The sequence below is a fragment of the Doryrhamphus excisus genome, linkage group LG20, assembly GCF_037039965.1.
Source record: "Doryrhamphus excisus strain RoL-2023G ecotype Guam linkage group LG20, RoL_Dexc_Guam_v1.1, whole genome shotgun sequence".
In the NCBI taxonomy this organism is placed as follows: Eukaryota; Metazoa; Chordata; class Actinopteri; order Syngnathiformes; family Syngnathidae; genus Doryrhamphus; species Doryrhamphus excisus.
This window is the reverse complement of record NC_136376.1, coordinates 6,971,844-6,987,153: the sequence shown is the minus strand read 5'-3', so window position 1 is coordinate 6,987,153 and position 15,310 is coordinate 6,971,844. Positions and strand designations below refer to the sequence as shown.

Sequence of the window (15,310 nt, the reverse complement as noted above, 5' to 3'; positions counted from 1 at the left end):
ATACTATACGGTGAGACAAGGGGTGGACAGGACAGGATGATTGGGCGATGGAAACTCCTAATCAAGGAACACATTATTTACACAACATGAACACAAGACGAGTGCCACCAAAGGGAAAGGTTCACAGCGCTTTTAAAGTGGAGTTTGAACTTGGCGGGGGTTAAGTCCGCAACAGTCGCCAGTGTTTTTATGAGGGATTATTGTGCCTCTTGTGAGATAATTCAAACCTGCGATAAAAACCTGCTCTGGCGATTGAGCAACATTACTGACACTGCAGCGTCTTTGGTAATGGTAATGGTTTTATTTCATTTGAACATGCATCAGATTACAATTGAATGCATCACATAATCAGTTCACAGTTCCACATGTCCAAAAGGAGTAGGAAGAAGCAAAGCTTATTAAATCCTACCCCTCCATCTGGTACTTTTACAATCAGTAACTGTTGAGTTACATTTGTTCACTTCCTGCCTCTGATATAATTTAAAATTTTTTTGTTTTTTTTTGTTTTTTTTTTCACATACCGAAGTACGAGGTGATATGACCATGTAGTAAGTACCATAGTAACCGTCAATATAGTGATATTTTTTTATACAAGCTGTTAAGATGGTGATTATTGTTAGTCTTTGCATGCATCTTTTCAATGTCTTATATTTGTATTTTAGTTCACTGTGCCATTTTTGTGCAAAAAAAATTTAACATTTGCTGAAATATGTTTTGACTAATAATGGGCCATATTTAACCCCAAAACACTAATATATTACTGACAACTTAATAGAATGAAGCCGTGAAATATGAACCACAAAGTGGAATAAGATGAATGTATAGTACAAGTTCTTAAACAATAGTATTATATTTCCTTGTATTTGCATATATACCAATTGGGGGTAGTGATCGGGTGGCAGTTGGCCACCTACGGGCCTGGAAGTGGAGGGCAATCCGACATGGGGCAGAGGAAACAAATTACAGGCGAGGAGGTTGACGACATAAAGAAGTTGCTGGATTGTGCTGTCAGATTGCAGCAGAAAAACAACATTGATAGAGGAGGTGAAAACCTTACGGAAAAGGACAAACAGCATACATATCTGGAGTATAGAGTGTCGGAGATGGAACAGTACACCAGAATGAATGATGGGATTATTACTGGTCTCATGATAAAAATAAAACTAAACCAAAAAAAAGCATAAATATATATATTTCTAATGATTAAAATGTATTATTGTTATTTATTGCTTGAGTCAGTTTTTATTTTTATTGCTTTTATTACAAAAGCACAAAAAATAAACAAAAATCACACACACATTTACAGTTAAAGTATTCGTAATAAACATTTTTGTACAATGAAATAATTAGGGACTTATTCAAATGTAGAAAAACTGACTTTTTATGAGTCCTGACGCTGATATTTTCATTTCCTTTCTCGTTTTTGGGGGGATTTTCCACTCTCCAAATAAAGAACTTCATTTTTTCTGGTGGCGGCACGGCGGTCTAGTTAGGAGACCAGGGTTCAATTCCACCCTCGGCCCTTTTTGTGTGGAGTTTGCATGTTCTCCCCGTGCATGCGTGGGTTTTCTCCGGGTACTCCGGTTTCCTCCCACATTCCAAAAACATGCTAGGTTAATTGGTGACTCCAAATTGTCCATAGGTATGAATGTGAGTGTGAATGGTTGTTTGTCTATATGTGCCCTGTGATTGGCTGGCGACCAGTCCAGGGTGTACCCCGCCTCTCGCCCGAAAACAGCCGGAATAGGCTCCAGCACCCCCCGTGACCCTCGTGAAAATGAATGAATGAATTTTTCTGGTCTTTCTAAGAACTTAGAAGTTTGGTTCATGGATTCCCACAAGCGCAGGGGTGTCCAAAGTGCGGCTTGGGGGCCATTTTTGGCCTGCACCTCATTTTTTCCCCCTCACTTCTATATTGTAAGAATAAAATACATGAATTACTAGTGAGATATACGAGGAAAACCCCTATTTTAAAAGCCTGTGATATTTTGTTAGGAATGTGTTATTGCATGTTAGCCTGTGCTAGCGTGCATGTTTATGAGGTGGGTGGTGTGGGGGGCTTCGGGAGACCAAAGATTGGGGTTTTTATGATGAAACTGTGCAGCAATTTGGCGATGCTTTAGCCGAGGAGGGAAAAGAAAGCTGGAAGGCGTGAAATAGGTGGGATAAGGGAGAGATGGAAGGGAAAATGGGTGAAACAAAACAAGATGGAGTGAGGAGGAACATGAAAGCATCACCTCTAAGTGTGTGTGTGTGTGTGTGTGTGTGTTGTTTTTCCTCAGTGATTGCGCTGTTGCATCCCTTACAAGGCTTTGGCTCGTGTGTGTGTCAGTCTGCGTAATTACTCTCATCCCTCTCCACGCCGCGTACAGCTGCCGCGTCTGGCAGGCTGGCATTCTGATAAACAACCCGTCCATATTAGTTGGGCTGGCTCGCCGCTCTGCGCCCTTCCAGGAGGGTGTTTCAATCACCTTCGGGTCGAGGGGGGGGGGTAGAAGAAAGCACAAACCCACGGATTACAACCAGAGTTTTTTATGGGGATGGAGGGTCGTGGAGTTTGGTGCTCTAGTTAGGCAAGCGGCGAGGAGAGGTTGCATCATGAACAAGACGGGGGTGGGAGCGGAGGTCCCCCTACTGAAAACATCAAAAGTGTTTAACCTTGATGCTCCATGTGGAGCAGCTGCACGGCCAGGCCTCAAAGAAACCTCTAGTGAGCTGACCTTGACGTCCTTCTAGCGCTAAAACATGCATGTATGCATGCACGACCGTAGTCAGGGCAACACTTTCACATTTGAACACGGTCTTAACATCGTGCTGAGTGCTTTGCACTGCCTCTTCAATTTTGGAAGGGGCCTGGAGTCCGAGTTTTTCATGTTCTCCTTGTGCTTGTCTGGGTTAAGGCCGCTCTAAAACAGTTTTATCACAATAGCACAATGCCACAGATGTCGCAAGTGTGACTGCAGTTACGTCCACCTGAGCTGTTGCCCGTGAATTGAATGTTAATTGCTCTACCATTCCCGGTGTTTACGAGAATTTGGTGTCTGGCACTTTGGAGAGGTCCCAGTTTTCGCTGTACAGGGCAGATGGCAGACAGTGTGGGTGAGTCAATGCCGTGGATGGTGGAGCTGCGGTATGGGCTGCTAAGCCATCGACAACAATTGTATTTTGAATACACGGCAATACCATGATGAGTTTTGGAGACCCATTGTTGTATAGATAGTATTATTCATTCATTTTCTACCGCTTTTCCTCACGAGGGTAGCGGGGGGAGGTGGTGGTGCTGGAGCCTATCCCAGCTGTCGCCAGCCAATCACAGGGCACATATAGACAAACAACCATTCACACTCACATTCATACCTATGGACAATTTGGAGTCGCCAATTAACCTAGCATGTTTTTGGAATGTGGGAGGAAACCGGAGTACCCGGAGAAAACCCACGCATGCATGGGGAGAACATGCAAACTCCATACAGAGATGGCCGAGGGTGGAATTGAACTCTGGTCTCCTAGCTGTGAGGTCTGCGCGCTAACCACTAGACCGTTCTTTATTTGGAGAGTGGAAAATCCCCCCAAAAACGAGAAAGGAAATGAAAATATCAGCGTCAGGACTCATAAAAAGTCAGTTTTTCTACATTTGCATAAGTCCCTAGTTATTTCATTGTACAAAAATGTTTATTACGAATACTTTTATTGTAGCCAGCCCAAGGCACACCTGTGCTATAATCATGCTGTCTAATCAGCACCTCCATATGCCACACCTGAAGTGCTCACTTAGACAGATTTGGGGACAGCCGTTGAGAGAAATAAGCCTTTTTTGACTTCAGCTCATGAAAGATGGCCGCCAATACAGGGGTGTTTTGATATTTTTTTGTTGAATGTAAATATGTGTTTGTCCATTCACGTGCACACACAATCCTAATTGGGTGAAAAACCAGCAAGATGACGAGCCTCATGTATGCATGTATGTATGTATATGTATGCATAAAGCATGTTTGCAGCTTCAGTGTTCCTGCTCAAATAAAGTTGAAATAATGGATGCAAAGTTCCCCTAAAGATGCCTCCAGACCAGGAGGCAGCGACAACAAAAGAAAGTGTGCGCCGCATGTTTATTTGCCGCGCTCTGCCTCAGGCACATTTTCTGTTGCTCTGTGCCTTCATTTGAATTCAGTCATTTGAAAAGATAAAGCATTTCTTTCTTTCCTCCTAAATGGCGAGCTCGTCTTTCTCTCACCTTGTTTGCTGAGCCGAGCGCCGCCCGCCCGCCCACCCGCCCGCCTGGGCCCGCAACCAGAGGGGAATCGTTTCACGCTTTTTGCATTTTAATGCTCTTTTCTACAATGTGACTTGGTTTTTTATTGCCTCATTTTAGGCAGCGGCCATGGCGGGGCTGGCCTGTGTAACGCCAGAGCTACAATGTATTTTTAATTGTCTGATTCAAACGTGCCGACAGCATCTCGGCCGTGTGGTGTTGAAATAAACATGAGTTCCGAAACTCAAACAATGCCAATCAGTAGAAGTATGTATGTGAATGACTACAATCAGTACGGCAGCCAAAAAAACACCCACTTTGCCCACACGCGCGCACACAAATTAAGTCGTTAAAACAATAGAGAGCCACTGATTGCTGCCTGTAATCATTCAGGGGTGTTCACAATGCAGGCTGGGGGCCATTTTCTGCTCGCAGCTTGCTTTTTTTCTTCTCCCTTAGCATACAGTCATGGAAGAAAATTATTAGACCACCCTTGGTTATTCAGTTTATTGATCCATTTTAATGCCTGGTATAACTAAAAGGTACAGAGTTTTATTTAAGAGATGATATCTAGCAACTTGCATGGTTTTCTTGACAAAAAATAAAAATTCTTACATAAATGACGGCATTTATGTAAGCATTGTACTGCCAAAAAATGTAAGTATTTTTGTTATCAGCGTCGTATTTGTCCAAACAAAAGTACCTTTACATTAAAATGAACAAAAGACTGAAGAAACAAGAGTGGTTTAATATTTTTTCCCATTACTATTATAGAAAAATTCCATTATTAATGATATATTATTAGATGTTTCACTAAGATGTTTTGTTTATATAGCTTCACATATATTGACATACACTGGATTGGTTTTAACATTTTTAAAAGGGACCTATTATGCTTTTTTCCACTTTTCTATAAATGTAGTTAGAATGTTGTATTCTCGTGTTATACTATTCCAAAGTTTCATATATCGAGGTTTGCACATTTGGGACTGAACCCTGAAAGAAGTTTGGGATGGCTCTAACCGCTGGGTTTCGGAAGGTGTGGTAAAACTGCCCCTTTGTGATGTCACAGAGGAGCGGATGCCACCATTAGGGATAAGTGGTTGGGGTTCCTGATTCCCTACCAGCAAAAGAAATGGATTTTAATCTGTCATTTCAATTTCACACTGCACTGTTTTGTGAACATGGGCCAGTATGCAGCTGGACTAGTTGACAAACTTGCCTTTCCAGCTTTACTTGGGTCAGAAGAGAAGCGTTAAGTAACAGTTTATCAATGGTACAAAAGCGCTTGTGTAGCATTATAGAGTGTGCATACAGGGAGCAGGGTTGCTAAAAGCTTTTTCCCACCACAATCAGTGGCTTTTTTTTAAACACTGGTAGTCCCACAAAACACATTACCTGCTACCGATGCTAATGCTAAAATGCTAATGCTACTTACCATTGAGAGACGTCTTGAAGTAACTTATTTTTTTGAGAAACTTTGAACTGTTCGGTCTCTACTTCTGGATCAGATTCGGGATCCAACACATATGGCTGTATGCTAAAAGTTGACATTTTAAAAAGATACATCGCCGTTTATTATCAACTCCTATAAAGTTAGGTTCGCAGCTAGCAGCACAACACCGGGAGTTTTTTTAAGCACTCTAAAGTGCGACCAACCACAGCAGAGTGGGCGTGCCTGGAGGTGGGTCGTGGGTGGAAAACATTAAAACAGTTCCTCTGGAACCATGAATTCCCAAGAAATACAGCTGAATAGGTGCAGATTCTGGAAGATCCAGAAAGCTTTCTGTGTTGGTTATTGTGTGTAGCTGCTCTATAGAAGTCCACAATGAAAAATGAGCATAATGGGTCCCCTTTAAAACACAAAATATGTCAATGTGGTCCCCATGCATCCTAGAATATTTCTGTATGTGGCGCTCTCGGGAAAAACTTTGGACTTCCTGCTCTTGTTCATGCATACAAACCTTGAAAAGCTCATAAATTATTGAAAATCTACACACACACTCCGACATCTTATTGACAGTCTTCCCAGAAGAGCAGAGGAAGCTGTTAAAGTGACCCAATACTTTTGTCTTCATAACTACAGACATTCGGTTAGCTTTGTTAGCTCAGTAAACGCAGATTATCCAGCTGTGGACGCAATGAAAAGAGCACCACGAGTAGGAATGACAGACTAATAAATAATAAACAAGCCTCGGCGTGGTGCTGACCTTGCGTTTATGCGGGTCGGCCTTCAGTGTTAGCATCTCGTATGTCAGCCGCTTGTCTTTGTCTTTTTCCTCCCGCATTTAACGAGAACAAGCAATGACTTAAGAGATGAAAGCGCAGATATTTTTCAAACCTCTCTTCACTGATCGGGATGTTTTCCACGAGGAGCGGCGGCGCTGCATTATTAAGCGTCTCACCGCGGAGAGAAACAAATGCACACACACACACACGCTCGTGAGCGTCGATTGTTGTTGTCACTCTTTTGAGTCGTGACGCATCAAAAGAAGACGTGCATTAACAGTTGTGACCTTGTGAGGACACATGCGGACATACAGAATGACCTTCAGATGTCATTTATAGGATTTGTGATCGGTTGTTAGGCGAACAAGTGATGAAAGACGAGCGCAACGAGCGCTCGACAGGTGGGAGAGACAAGCAGCGGGGCGGAGACAGCTTCGAGGAGAGATTTGTAGGTCGTTAGCGTTGCATTTTTTTTGTGATTGCGGCGCATTTTAAAACTCCTTTTGTGAATAACTTCAACCGCTCCTCCTCCTCTTTTTCTTCTTCTTCTTCTTCTTCATCTCCGCAGTTCTCACACTGTCTCGGCAACTTCAAACAGCATTTGTAACGCCGCGTTTATTTGCCTCCGTTTGGAGATAAACACTCTTTCAGTGTGGAGCATCACAGCTGGCAAAGTACGTCAGGAAGCGAGAGCAGCTATTTGAAAAGTGAGAATTAATTAGCAAACATGAATGCCTGAATATGATTCAAGCAGTTTTTTTTTTAGGAGTTGGAAGTCTGTTAAGGCGGAATAGAGACTTTGGAAAGATGCAAGTTTGTTTTGAACACGGCATAGATCCTTTATAAATTGTTGTACTTTACTTATTCTCATTATTTAACGGAATTTCCTGATGTTGGCTTTAAGAAGTGCTTTAATAAGGTGTGTTTTCTATGATTCATGTAGTTTATAGCATCATTTTAGTTCATTTACCAACGTAATGGTAATAAATATAAATAGTGACTGTTAGGGGTGCGCCACAGAACAGTATCGGCAATTTCGGATCAATAAAAAAAGGACGGTATCGATATCGGCGCTCCACCTCCAAAATTCCGCTTTAAAGAGGAACTGCACTTTTTTTTTTTTAATTTGCCCGCCATTCACAGTCCTTACATGAAACATGAACACATATTTCTTTCCATTTTCTGTGCATTCTAACATGAGAAAAACAGTTAATATGAGCTAGCTAGCAAGAAGCATCATGGGAAATATTGACGCTAAAGCCCTCACAAAATAAAAACTAATAGTGTTCCACTGACATAACTGACTTGTATATTAACCAAGCTAAAACGATATTATTATTGTAGCAGCTAACATGAAAAACTATTTTTATCTCATGAACTCACAGACGGAAGAGTGGATACCTAGCTCTCAATTTTGTCACAAAGACTCAACAAGATGCTCGATTTACCCGAGGACACATCTTGTGCTGGAAGACACAGCCATCCATGCTGCTGACAGGACTAACATAAGTATGTGTATCAATGTGTTTAAAATCATCAAAATACGGCAAGATATTGCAACTATTACATGTTATCATAAGTGTACATGATCACAGCATGGATATCAAACAATGCAATATTGTTTTTTAGAGGGCTTCATAGATGTATCCGAATTACAGCATTGTAAGCTAGCTGAAATTAACTTGTTTTTTCTTGTTACAATGCACAGAAGAGTGAAAGAAGCGTGTGTTCATGTTTCACATAAGGATTGGGAATGATAGTCATAATTCCAAAAAAGTGCACTTCCCCTTTAAGTGGAATGGAATTCATGTCTTGGATTTTTGCATTCTTTCTTTGTAAAGCTTTGTTTTGTATACATGAAAAATGTTATAAAATTGGATGGCTGCACGGGGGTCAAGTGGTTAGCGTGCAGACCTCACAGTTAGGAGACCCGAGTTCAATCCCACCGAGTTTGCATGTTCTCCCTGTGCATATGTGGGTTTTCTACGGGTACTCCGGTTTCCTCCCACATTCCAAAAACATGCTAGGTTAATTGGAGACTCCAAATTGACCATAGGTATGAATGTGAGTGTGAATGGTTGTTTGTCTATATGTGCCCTGTGAAGACAGCTGGGATAGGCTCCAGCACCCCTGCGACATAAGTGGTAGAAAATGAATGAATGAATATATTTCCACATTATGGTTGTCACGCAAACATACCATTGTAGTTGGTGTTTTAATAATAAAAATGTCTTGTTTTACACTAAACCAACGTTCCATCATACATCTCACAGCTTACCAATACGGGCAAATTTTTCTCTCGTTGGACCAAAGAGTATAAACACACCTTTAGTGGGTTACGGGATAGCTCCATGCTTTAATTCATGCCTTCAATTGCCCCTATGCTACCCCCCCTTACTCCCCCCACCCTCACCAGCTCCATCAGCCTCCGGCAGTATTTCACATTAACATGTACATCACTCTTTGGAGTTAAATGCACTGTGCGCACACACACATTATGTAGAGCTCAGTCATGCGCGCTGACAGATCCTAATAGCTGTTACTTTTAGCCGCTACAGCCAGACAAGTACAGTAGGAGAGCGTGTGTGTGCTAACAAACAATGCAAAGACGGTGACAATGCATGCACACAAAGTACACACTTCTAAATCCAAGCAATGCTGACAGCCAGCCTGCTATTTTTAAAGGGCATACTTCAAAAGATATCATCTCCTCATCATTTGTCCTCAGGGATATGTGTCTATGTGTACACACAAACACACACACATTGGTTAATGTCCCGTCACTCAGGATCAAAATGCCAACACAAGTTTTTTTTCGCGGAGTTTGATTGAGTTAGTTTGCTTTCAACTGGAGAACAAGGCCTCTGCATGTACTCTTACAACATGATAGAGATGTCGTAACACATACAAGGGCAGCGATAACTCCCTCCTCAGTATTCCCTGCTTCCCGTCTGCAGGCTCACCATCCAGGCAAGCAGGCGGCACGTGATGTGATGCAAGCAGTGGCCAAACAGCAGCAAGACTCATCTCAGCCTGCAGACTTGTGCTGCTTATTTTACATCCCACTTAAGTAACTACTGTCAGTTAGCATCACTCAGAGAAATTTGATTTGGTGAAAACATAATCTGGTGTGAACACTATCATTAATAACAAGTCAGCGGGAGGAGTTTGAATCCTTCATTCATTCATTCATTTTCTACCGCTTATACTTATAAGGGTCGCGGAGGTGCTGGAGCCTATCCCAGAGAGGTGGGGTACACCCTGGACTGGTGGCCAGCCAATCACAGGGCACATATAGACAAACAACCATTCACACTCACATTCATACCTATGGACAATTTGGAGTCGGCAATTAACCTAGCATGTTTTTGGAATGTGGGAGGAAACCGGAGTACCCGGAGAAAACCCACGCATGCACGGGGAGAACATGCAAACTCCACACAGAGATGGCCGAGGGTGGAATTGAGCCTTGGTCAATGCTACACTTGATCAAACTTACTTAACAGTTTTCCGATCAAAACACGATCCCTGTAAATGATATTAGCATACACTAATTATATTAGTGTCTAATTCACTACTTCCCCAAGCTACACTCTAAACATCATAGGAACTGTAGCTATTGTATGTATCGTATAAGCTGCAGGGTTCAAAGCGTGAGAGAAAAGTAGCGGCTTTTACACCGCAAACTGTATTCCTGTTATAAACATAATTTACAGTTGTAGCTTTTTTTATGATTTGATGACTAAAAGGATTTTCTGATACACCCATATCAGAAAACTGCTATCATACATATTGGAAAATCGTGATGTGTGTGGTCAACATCAAGACTTTCCGAGCCTTTGACTCTGTGACTGTACGGCGGTCGACTGGTTAGCACGCAGACCTCACAGCTAGGAGACCCGAGTTCAATCCCATCGTGGAGTTTGCATGTTCTCCCCGTGCATATGTGGGTTTTCTCCGGGTACTCAGGTTTCCTCTGGTGACTCTGACTCTGTGACTGTCACAAAAAAAAAAAAAAAACAGCAAATGAGAAATGGAGTTGACCGTACAATAATACAACAATCGGCAACAGCGTGGCGCTCAAAGTGTGACGGACCGCAGAAAAAATCCAGGACAATGGAGCTAATCCAGGAAGCTGTGAGCCTGCAGCACATTGTTCCCTCACACAGGTCGATCCAGGTACTAAGTCAAGCCATGGAAAACCTCTGAATCGAGGGGAAAGACCGTGGACAGATGATTAAAGGTGTAGTACGATGTATTCAAATGTCCTCGGATGGACGGCAACTACTTGGACTTCATTGTGAAGGAAATACAGGAGGACACAATGTTTGGAATCTAACTTTGGGTGGCAGCAGCATGCTCAGACACCAACAAGGGAATATCGGACCGGTTCTTCTCCGCTGTTGGTACAGCATTGTGATCTGATTAGAGTTCTGCCTGAATGAATGAAGCTCTGTCACGTTGCACCATGAAAGTCGCTCTTTGAGGTAGCGTTAAAAAAAAAAAAAAAGTTTGTCGTGTTCGACATTCGCCTCGTTCTCCCCGCGTCTCGCTGGCGGTTCTTGATGTCGGCCTCCCAATGGTCTTCCTGTGGTCCCGGCACCGTAAGGGAGAACATCAACCGTTTCCTTACATGTCAGCCAGGACGTGATTTTCAGTGCTTTGCCTGTGTTTTTTAGGAAAGTAGGCCAAGAACACGTTGAGCTTGAGAAGAGCGAAGCCGTGGAAGCGACGCAGAGGAGGGAAAAGTGTGGCGCGTAAACAACAGAGTTTCCTTCGTGTTTGTGATGTCGCCTTTGATCGTTTAAGGGACGGACGTCATTCTCCTACAAGATGCCTCGTTGACGGGCAGGCGGCTTGACGGATGACGCCGTCCCGCTCATAATTCCCTTCATTTTCCTTTGGGAAGTATTCAGGGAATTACATCAATACAGCATGTATTATTTAAACCCATGCGCCATTAATCTTCACGTTTGAATTATTAAGAACAAAATCATAAAGGATGATTAAACTGACATATTTCACTTTCCCAAAGGAGTGGAACGTCTTTACTGTCCAAAGTGACACTTCAACGTGCACAAAACAGCCAAAGACTCGACTGAAGTTGCCAAGTACAAGACTGAATCTGAAATTCCCAACAAAGAAATGACAGAAGAAAGACAAACAGAAACAGAAAAAGCACAGAATATGTAAACAACTCAGAGTGGGACCTCACGTTGGCCTCCCTTGCGATTTGTGCACAAATATAAAGACCCGGTTGGAGTACTTCTTGCTGTTAAAGCCGACGTCATGATCAGGGAACTGTCTCACTGTAGAGAACTGTTTAATACGACATTATTTTCATTATTCATTAGAGCTGCAACAAATAATCCAGGATTAATCCTTAATTGCTATTTTGGCATAATCATAAAATGTAATAACCTATGATCTTTGTGTTTTAGGCAACATTCACACAGGTTTGGGAAGCAGTGATCAACATTGTGCCTCTTTTTTGATATGTTGATATGTTGGGGCGGGGGGGGCAAACTTTTCCAGCTTGGGAAACAGAGTGAAAAATGAAAGGATGCAAGGGGTTGATATTTTGTAAAGCAGATATGCTAAGTAGTTGAAGTATGATGTTGGTTAAAATGTGTATTATTAAAGTGTATTTTTCCTCTCATTTGTTTCTTCATTCATGTATTCATTTTCTACTGCTTTTCCTCACAAGGGTCGTGGGGGGGGGGGGGTGCTGGAGCCTATCCCAGCTGTCTTTGGGCCAGAGGCGGGGTACACCCTGGACTGGTTTGGAGTTCCTCATACTATTACAACATTATTCTTGTAGAATTACAGCTTTTGTTATTACAACTTTTTGGGATTTTATTCTTGTGGACTGGGGCTGCACGGCGGTCGAGTGGTAAGCCATGTCGGGGGTTCAGAGTTGGGTTTTTGGGTGGGCGTTTGGGTACCTCGTGTTATTATTATTTCATTTTTCATTTAATTTTCTCCCACTTTTTCCTCACGAGGTTCACGGGGGTGCTGGAGCCTATCCCAGCTGTCTTTGGGCATGCGTGGGTTTTCTCCGGGTACTCCGGTTTCCTCCCACATTCCAAAAACATGCTAGGTTAATTGGCGACTCCAAATTGTCCATAGGTATGAATGTGAGTGTGAATGGTTGTTTGTCTATATGTGCCCTGTGAATGGCTGGCCACCAGTCCAGGGTGTACCCCGCCTCTCGCCCAAAGACAGCTGGGATAGGCTCCAGCACCACCAGCGACCCTTGTGAGGATAAGCGGTAGAAAATGAATGGAATGAATTCATGTGGAACTAGTAAAAAAATTTTCAATTTCGTGTTTTCTTTTTCATTGTTCATGTTCAATTATATTGTTAGAATGTGAACTAGTAGATAATAAAATATTATTGATCCCATTTTCAGCACTTTTCCCCATTTCTTCCCAATATGTATTTTATATTGAATACAGAATTGTGTTCTATTTATGAGACTCAGACCCTAAAAACAAGTCGTTTTGATCAAGCTGTTCCTAGTCGGGTTGTTCAATGGCGTAGTGCGACCATGCTAATTTTCAGTGGCAGCCCGTCTAGGCAGTGTACAAGTTGACCTGGACACCGTAAATCAAAAGTCATTCAAATGCTGACACAACAACATAACAACATTAGATGGATGGTTTTCCACAAGTTCTTAACGATCTATTAATAATTGATTAGTGAAGCCCATGCCTACTACGCAGTTTAAAATAGAACCGTTCATGATTGCATCACATTTTATTGCCGACTGGTGTTTTGCTCAATGCTCACATTTTTGCTCCTAGTGCAATACTTGCTGTGTGTGTGTGTGTGTGTGTCTGCACGTAGAATTGATGCCCCGGGCTTTGCGCTGGAGTTAATTGCCTGCTCGTTACACCTCCCACAGCGCCAGTGTGACACATAGTGCACGAGTGTTTTTGACAAGATGCGAGCTTCTCGAATATCATCAACTTTGAGGGACGAAAACACTTCGAGAAGGAAGATTAGTCCTCTTAATCCCGCCCACCAGGCTCTGATTGGTCCAGAGGCCTCATGGGTATCAAGATCAGACGCCTTTTAAGTCAGAAGGTAAAAAAAAAATGTACACAGTCGTTGGCTGTAATTAGAACATATCAGCCCTCACAATTTACCAAGCAAGGGACAATACTATAGAAATCAGCTAGTTTATACTTTAGAGTAGTCAGTGTAGGGCTTTTATAGCTGTGTAGATTTACTATCCATGTGTGTTGCGTGTGTGGTGACTCTTTCAGTGGACAGCAATGTCAGAATACAAGTTGGAATTCATGTTTCCCTTTCATGAACCGGAGCTCCCCAGTGTCGGCAGCACTCATGTACGCTACCTCCACTCAATTATGTTAAAACTTACTTGTTTTGCCAGCTATTTTGTCTGTTGACCCATTTTCAGTGGATAGTAAATCTATACTGCTATTCAAGCTGTACACTTCCTGCTGTAAAGTTGACTTTTGATGGGATTGTTCCTTGACAACATTCATTCATTCATTCATTCATTTTCTACCAGCCCCCTGGTTTGGTTGCCAGCCAATCACAGGGCACATGAAGACAAACAACCATTCACACTCACATTCATACCTATGGACAATTTGGAGTCGCCAATTAACCTAGCATGTTTTTGGAATGTGGGAGGAAACCGGAGTACCCGGAGAAAAAACACACATGCACGGGGAGAACATGCAAACTCCACACAGAGATGGCCGAGGGTGGAATCAAACCCTGGTCTCCTAGCTGTGAGGTCTGCGTGCTAACCACTCGACCGCCATGCTGCCTACTTAAAATTATTAAAAATAATAAAAAATGTATTTATTGCCTATACATCCATTCGTTCATTTTCTATGCCACTTATCCTCACTAGGGTCACAGGTATGCTGGAGCCTATCCCAGCTATCTTCAAGCGAAAGGTGGGGTACATCCTGGTTTGGTGGCCAGCCAATCACAGTGCACATATAGACAAACAACCATTCACACTCACATTCATACCTATGGACAATTTGGAGTCGCTAATTAACCTAGCATGTTTTTGGAATGTGGGAGGAAACCGGAGCACACGGAGAAAACAGGGAGAACATGCAAACTCCACGCAGAGATGGCCGAGGGTGGAATTGAACTTGGGTCTCCTACCTGTGAGGTCTCCGTGCTAACCACTCGACGTATACTGAAATAAACATTATAGGGTGGGAGCTGAAACTGTGAAAGTGAAACATAAAGATTGGTATTATAAAATGTCCATCACTCTGATGCTTTCTTTGAAGACCTCTTTCATATTTAGGAAAACAACGTGTGTGTGTGTGTGTGTATTCTTCTCCACAGTGGGAATTGAAAGTAAATATCCACATATGCTCCCAAGGGTATTATGAAAGACTCAAGTAGATGTGAGGCGACAATTTGAGCAAACAGCAAGCAGGTCTGGGAACAAAAGGCAGACAGCATGCGATGGAGGCTGCTCTGATACTAGAAGAACACACACGGCCCACTTTATCCTGCCCAAATTGCTGATTTGTGTGTGTGTGTGTGTGTGTGTGTGTGTCCACCTAACCGTGTGTGTGGCAGGGGCGTCACGCTCATCTCATTTAGCGGCTTAGACAAGATCTCTGTCTCACTCACACACACACACACACAGTGAAATATTCAGCAGCCTTATGTGGGGAAATCTCTGTGGATTATCCCCAATAACCTGTTTAACTTAATCCTTATCTCAAACACATGAATAATAAATCCACCCCCCCCCTCGTCCTCCTCCTCCCCCTTCCACTTCCACTCCATGTTCACTCTGAGAAGTGACGCCTCTCTCACCTT

General features: G+C 42.7%; 1 long non-coding RNA gene across 1 annotated transcript in view; it reads right to left on the bottom strand.

The window, feature by feature from the left end:
* The window catches only part of LOC131108219 (uncharacterized), a 109,398-nt gene that overhangs the window by 17,931 nt on the left and 76,157 nt on the right, over positions 1 to 15,310 (bottom strand). The window lies entirely within an intron of this gene.